This window comes from Eptatretus burgeri, chromosome 16, assembly GCF_056783735.1.
Source record: "Eptatretus burgeri isolate ZD-2024b chromosome 16, Ebu_testis_v1, whole genome shotgun sequence".
NCBI classification, from domain to species: Eukaryota; Metazoa; Chordata; class Myxini; order Myxiniformes; family Myxinidae; genus Eptatretus; species Eptatretus burgeri.
Window position 1 is genome coordinate 64,411,691 of NC_140976.1, and position 6,948 is coordinate 64,418,638.

Genomic DNA, 6,948 nt, shown 5'->3' on the forward strand with positions numbered 1-6,948 from the left:
AATAAACCAAACACATCTAAAACTAGAAGGGCACTCGGTAGAGCACACACCTTCACCACGTAATGCTTGATCTTCGAGAACATATCAAGCCCATTACATTTTTGAGATATCGTGATATATATATATATATATATATATATATATATATATATATATATATATATATATATATATATATATATATATATATATATATATATATATATATAGAAATCGAAGTGTCAACATCACTACAAATCGAAGTGTCAACATGACCGTCATACCGAAGAAAAAATAAATAAATAAATAAAAACCAGGGAGTCTGGAACACTGACGCTAAACATTACCTCGACGTGTTTCGACTTATGGGTAACTTACAAGTAACGTGAGTCCGACGTGTGTCAACGATCGCGTAACATGCCTTCAACTTATGGCCAGCGTATGCTGAACATGTGAGTCATACGCTGGCATACGTCAAAAAATTTCAAGCATGGAAAATTTGTCCAACAGCTCGGCGTACTACAACGTATGCCAGCGTGCTCTTAACGTATACAAAACTTACCCATACATATTCGAGGTGTGCCAGCGTTTTAGACAAATTTTTCATACGTCGGCATACGCTGACTAAATCGTCAAGGTGTGACAGGGCCTTTAATGAGTTATAGCACTTAGTTTGGTCACGATCATAACTTGGAAGTCAATCAGACTCGAAATGGCGTTTTTATCCCCTGACATTCGATCCCCGACCGCTAAGAAGGGTGTTGGTGTGACACCCCAATGAGGCATATGGTTGGATGCAGTATTGGAAGATGCACATTTTGGATTTGGTTTGAAGTCGATACGACCATTTTAGCAGACGTTATTGCGAAAATAAGAATTTCGGTTTTTCAGTGACCTTGACCTTTGAGCTAGATTCACCAAAAACGACAAGTGTCTAAGTTGGACTATGGCCGACGTCTGTACCCAGTTTGGTCATGATCGCTGAAACGGTGTGGCTGCTTCAGGGTAAACAAACACACAAACAAACAGACAGACACACAGAATGACACAAAACTGACCAACATAATTGCTGAAATCCGAAGGATCCCGGCAATTAAACAACAAGCAAACAGACAGAAAGGGGTGAAAACATAACTTCCTTCACCTTTGGTGGCAGAGGTAACAATAAACACCAAAAAAAACAGAGAAATATGAGACCACACCAATCTTAATTCACAATAACAGTTGAAAAAAAAAAAAAACTCCAACAACAACTGTGGTTGCGGATAAGAACAACCACATCCAATAACAGCTTTTCCAAGCCAAGAACCAAATCATGAGTTTCATTATGAGCAATAATTGAAGTTGTTACCATCATCAGGTAAACCACCAAGTACCCAATCTGAACCACAACTGTGACTTCAACCAACAGGCTTCTTCAGTCAACCACCATCAAAGTTACAAAAAAGTCACTTTTTGAATGACAACACATAACCATCACCACAGACTAGCAACGCCCTCTACAATCAGGAAATGGAATAACAGCTCAGTTCACTTGATGTCCACTTTGAGCTTTTATTTATTTATTTATTTAGTCGTATGCAGCCTGTGCCTGCTTGGTTGCATCCTTGCAGAAGTTGCATCCTTTTTATAGCCCCTGTTGGACTTGGTCTGAAACGGGGGCTCATGGATTTCGTCTCGATTTTCGTGCCCGTGCGTGCGTGCGTCCGAAACCATATCTCGGACATGTATGGACCGATTTTATTCGCACTTGGCTTGGCACAAAGCCAACACATAATGGTATACATATGCACATCATTTTGTTTTGCAATGTGATCAAAGATTTCCGACTGGCGGCCATTTTAGTTGAAAAAAAAAACAAAAACAAGCAGTCATAGACTGGTACTTACAAAATCGTCAACTTGACCTCTGACCTTGTCTAATAAAAGCCGTCTCCAGAGAAGGTAGCGATGCAAACTAGAAGTTTCTACGATGATTCTGTACCAAACCATCAAAAATCGAATGTTTGACCTCACTGTGACCTTGACCTTTGACCGATTTTGACCAAAACCTAATCAGCGCTAGCCATCACCCTCCTGAATCAAGTAGTGTAATTTGACATTGGTAGCTTCTTCCATTCTCGAGTTATCATGCCTACACACACACACACACACACACACACACACACACACACACACACACACACACACACACACACACACACACACACACACACACACACACACACACACACACACACACACTAGAGGGGGAGCACTCGGGATAGTGCAAAACCTCCGCCGCCAATACTGCTGGGTCACTCAAGTGAACCTTATATCTTATTCATTAAATATGTCAACAGTGCTGACAGTTATAGTTCTTTTCTCCAACAATTTTTTTTGGGGGGGTAGGGGTTGGAAATCACTTAAAACATGTAGAATTGCAAAAAAAAAATTTTTTTTTCTCTAAATTTTTTTTTTGGGGTGGGTTGGAAATCACTTAAAACATGGAGAAATGCAAAAAAAAAAATTTCTCTAACAATTTTTTTGGGGGGGGGGGGGTTGGAAATCACTTAAAACATGTAGAAATGAAAAAAAATTATTTCTCCAACAATTTTTTTTTGAGGAGGGGGGTTGGAAATCACTTAAAACATGTAGAAATGCAAAAAAAAATTTCTCAAACAATTTTTTTTTGGGGGGGGGGTACCAAGTCCAAAATCTAATGGCATGCTCCTTGGACCATACCTAACCCCGCCACCAAGTTTCGTCGAAATCCGTCGAGGAGTTTTCCGTAATACTGTTCACAAACAAACAAACAAACAAGCAGTCATAGACTGGTACTTACGAAATCGTCAACTTGACCTCTGACCTTGTCGAATAAAAGCTGTCTCTCGAGAAGGTAGCGACGCAAACCAGAAGTTTCTACAATGATTCTGTACCAAACGATCAAAAAATCGAATGTTTGACCTCACTGTGACCTTGACCTTTGACTGATTTTGATCAAAATCTAATCAGCGCTAGCCATCACTCTCCTGAATCACGTGGTGTAATTTGACATTGGTAGCTTCTTCCGTTCTCGAGTTATCGTGCCTACAAACAAACAAACAAACAAACAAACAAACAAACAGAAACGGAAGGCATCGATATACTTACGAAATCTTTAGATTTTATAAGTAACAAACAAACAAACAGAAACAGAAGGCATCAATATACTTATGAAATCTTTAGATTTAGTAACACACACACACACACACACACACACACACACACACACACACACACACACACACACACACACACACACACACACACACACACACACACACACACACACACACACACACACACACACACACACACACACACACACACACACACAATTAGGAGAATGAGGGGATGAATGAATGATGATCAACCAGCCTCGACTATGGGAGTGTGAGCAGGTGAGGGATTCTGTCAGTGGCAACCTGTATGGAAAGATCTGTAAGGTTTGAGCGAAGGCCCTGGATATTTGAGGTCGACACTGTTAATGAAGAGGGAGGGGAGGAGGCTTTGGGTGCAGGGGATGGGGAGGATAGGACAATGGAGGAGGGGGGGAAGTCAGAAGAGTTGTTGAAAGAGTGCGGGGGGGTTGCAGAATGGCTAGGGGAGGGGGCCGGATGAGGAGGAGAAAAGGCTCTGTGGTGCTGGGGGAGAAGGGGTTCAGAAGAGGAGGAGGAAGGCAGTTGAGGATTTGAGGAGGTAGAGTGATGAGATGGAGGTGAGAGGGCAGGGGAAGGAGGCAGCTTTGTGGATGTCAGGGGGGGGCAACTTTGAGAAGGGTGAATGGTGGGAGAAGGGTGTGTGGGGAGAGTTGAGGGAGAAAGGTAAGAGGGAAGCTTGGAGGGAGAAGAGTGAGAGAGTGAGAGAGTGAGAGAGCGAGAGAGCGAGAGAGCGAGAGAGCGAGAGAGCGAGAGAGCGAGAGAGCGAGAGAGCGAGAGAGCGAGAGAGCGAGAGAGCGAGAGAGCGAGAGAGCGAGAGAGCGAGATGAGTTGGCACTGAAGTTGGAAAAAAAGAATGGTTGATGGAAAGCAAACATTCATTGCAAACGGTTTTTTTTTTAATTCTTAGGTCAGAAATGCAATTGAGGACGTTTCTTGATGGATGCAATAAAGGCGAATTCAGAGAATGAAGAGAAGAAACGCTGTAACAGTTGGATTTCTTCGGTAAGGTATGAAAGAAAGGTCGAATTTAGAGCAGTCTGTTGAAATAGCAGAAGAGTAGTGAATTGTGGTACAGTGAAGAGAACCACACGTGTGAAAGAGGAATATGAAGCATTATAAGAGATCGTGATTATTATTATTGTTTTTTTTTTTTGAGAGAGAGTTTTCATCAGATTAGGTAATGGAAAGGTTGTAGAAAAAATTGAGGTGAATGGTGAATTTGAATCGGTAAACGCAGAGGGAGGAAACAGATCATGTGGTTACGGGAGAAGCACGTGGCTACGGGAGGCGTTTCGTCAAAAGTGGATTTTTTTTTTATTGCGTAACATTCAGAAAAGGGAAGGTTGAAGTAAAATCGTGAAGGTGTATGGTGAATTTGGAACTGCAAACGCAGAGCGAAGCTGATGGATCGATGAAAAGTATCAGTAAGAGGGTAGAGAGAGACACGTGGTTACAGGAGGTGTATATACAGAAAGGATACAAGGAAAATTAGGTAAGATTCGGGAATGGTAGGTTGTAGGAAGAAATCGTGAACGTAATGGAGAGAGTGGGTCAGCTCAAATAGAAGAAAGATGGTGTGCTGGCAGAAGGAGGAAGAAGAAGAATAAGAAGAGGGATCAGAATTCGTGGATATGCCGGGAGGAAGGTAGTTTTTTTTTCATTTAAATGCAAGACAAGAAACAGAGTGTTTAGTTGGGAGGGATGGGGGTGTTGGGAAAGTGGGGAAAATAGGAATTGAAGGTAGGAGGGAGAGAATACAAATAAAAACGATCGTACACCTTGAGGGGAAGGATGAGTAGGCCCCTCAAGGGACCCAGTAAGACAAGATTGACAAAAACTCACAAAATAGCACGATTTTTGAAACAAAACCGAACTCGGAACACGCAGTAACATGTCGGTGAGAAAATAAACAGTTAAAACGGGACAGATAACGACCGGAAACTTAACTTTGAGAAAGTCGGGAGAGACCCCTGAGAGAACCTGCCGACGCTCCAAACCCAGAACAGGAAGTTTGAGAAAGTCGGGAGAGACAATGACGGCAAATTCTCCATTCGAATGTCCAATCACCTTGTGTGCTTTATTTAATGACACTCATTGGCTTTTCTCCAAGACAACAAAAATGAGTAAGATTTTAAATGAAAAATCACTCATAGAGTGACACTTGGAGAAACGGAACGGCACTCGGTCGAGTGCATACCTCCACCAGGCTGATCAGCTGACATTTTGTATGCCACTGATAGGTTGGATCTGAATCCGGACCTAAATCAAAATCGAATCGGCTTGTTCTTGTCACCTAAGCAACTCATCCACCTAGTTTTGTCATAACCCGTCCACAACTTTTTGAGATATCACGCTATACCATAGTTTTTGGCCCGATCTCTCAATGGTGAAGAATCACTATAAAAAAAAAAGTTTCAGATCCACATCTTAACAAAAATCGAATCAATTCGTCCTTGCCACACACCCAACCTGTCCACCAAGTTTAATCCAAATCCGTCCACAACTTTCTTGAGATATCGTGATATATATATATATATATATATATATATATATATATATATATATATATATATATATATATATATATATATACACACACATATATATATGTATATCGTTTTTGGCCCTATTTTTCAACGGTGAAGAATCACATAAAAAATTTTTTTTCTCAGATCCGGATCTTCACTAAAATCATGCTTTGCTGTCCTTGGCTGGTCTCACACACACACACACACACACACACACACACACACACACACACACACACACACACACACACACACACACACACACACACACACACACACACACACACACACACACACACACACACACACACACACACACTTCAGAACGATTACTTGAAAACTGGCCAAAGATCGTGTGACAAACAGACAAACGCTACAGACCAACATACTTGGGGGGGGGGGGAAATTTAGCCAAGTAATAAATCCAATGTGGAAAAGGGGGACAAATGTCCCCGATGATCAACAATCCTCCACAGCGTCTTGGAGCCAAGTGTGACGTCACAATTCTCATGCATCAGCATCACAAACGAAGAACGAGAGTTCAGAGAGTTTCATCACCTCACTTCTTACATTCCTAACCCATCCACACTGTCCTCCGTGAAAATGCATCCATTTATAAACACAAGGTCACAGCAACGGTGCTCAAAAACACACGGAACAATCACAATGGCATCGAGGCCCAGATCAATACCTTAAGCTACGAGATTACTTTGCGTCAAATAATAATAAACCTTTCAAAAAAAAAAAAAAAAAAAACACCTGAAGTGAAGAGAAATCTGTGCATGGCCTGCGCTGAGGAAACACAACACCAAGCGAACGCAGCGACTTACACTTCCGGTGAAAGACGCTTGCAGTCAGGTTTTGCTGCAAAATAATTTCCCTTAGCTAATGATTTACATGAGATAATATTTCCCTTCGAGAAACTTTGTGAAATCATACCACATCGATGAATAATGTAGGAGAGAAACTGTACGGTTTCTGAGGGGACCTTCTGTTACACCACCACGCAAAAAACGCTGCTACACCGCCACTACAGAACAAGATTCTACATTGTCATTTAAACCCTCCTTTTGTTGTCCGAAATATATCGTCTCACGTAGTGGAACTTGGGGTTCAGCGCGTCGTCACTGCTTCCAAAGTAAAAAAAATAAATAAATCAAAAACATTGAAAAAGAAATCGACCTTGTGTTGTCGTTCATTAAGTCCACAACCACATTCAGTGGTGTAATGGTTTGTAGATCTTTTACTCTGAGTCAGGAA

The 6,948-nt window shown here is 41.5% G+C and overlaps 1 protein-coding gene across 3 annotated transcripts in view; it reads right to left on the reverse strand.

The window, feature by feature from the left end:
* NDUFV1 (NADH:ubiquinone oxidoreductase core subunit V1) overlaps positions 1-6,583 on the reverse strand; it is a 47,028-nt gene extending 40,445 nt beyond the window's left edge. Inside the window, exons 1-2 of one of the 3 annotated variants that reach the window (XM_085860181.1) lie at positions 6,448-6,525; positions 1,869-1,956 (exon numbers count right to left, since the gene is read on the reverse strand). The gene's annotated coding sequence lies outside the window, so the exon portion shown is untranslated. Of the gene's footprint in view, positions 1-1,868; positions 1,957-2,802; positions 2,891-6,447 lie in introns of all 3 variants that reach the window. The other 2 variants (XM_085860182.1, XM_085860180.1) reach the window with 2 other exon arrangements.
* Between the last annotated feature and the right edge of the window lie 365 nt (positions 6,584-6,948).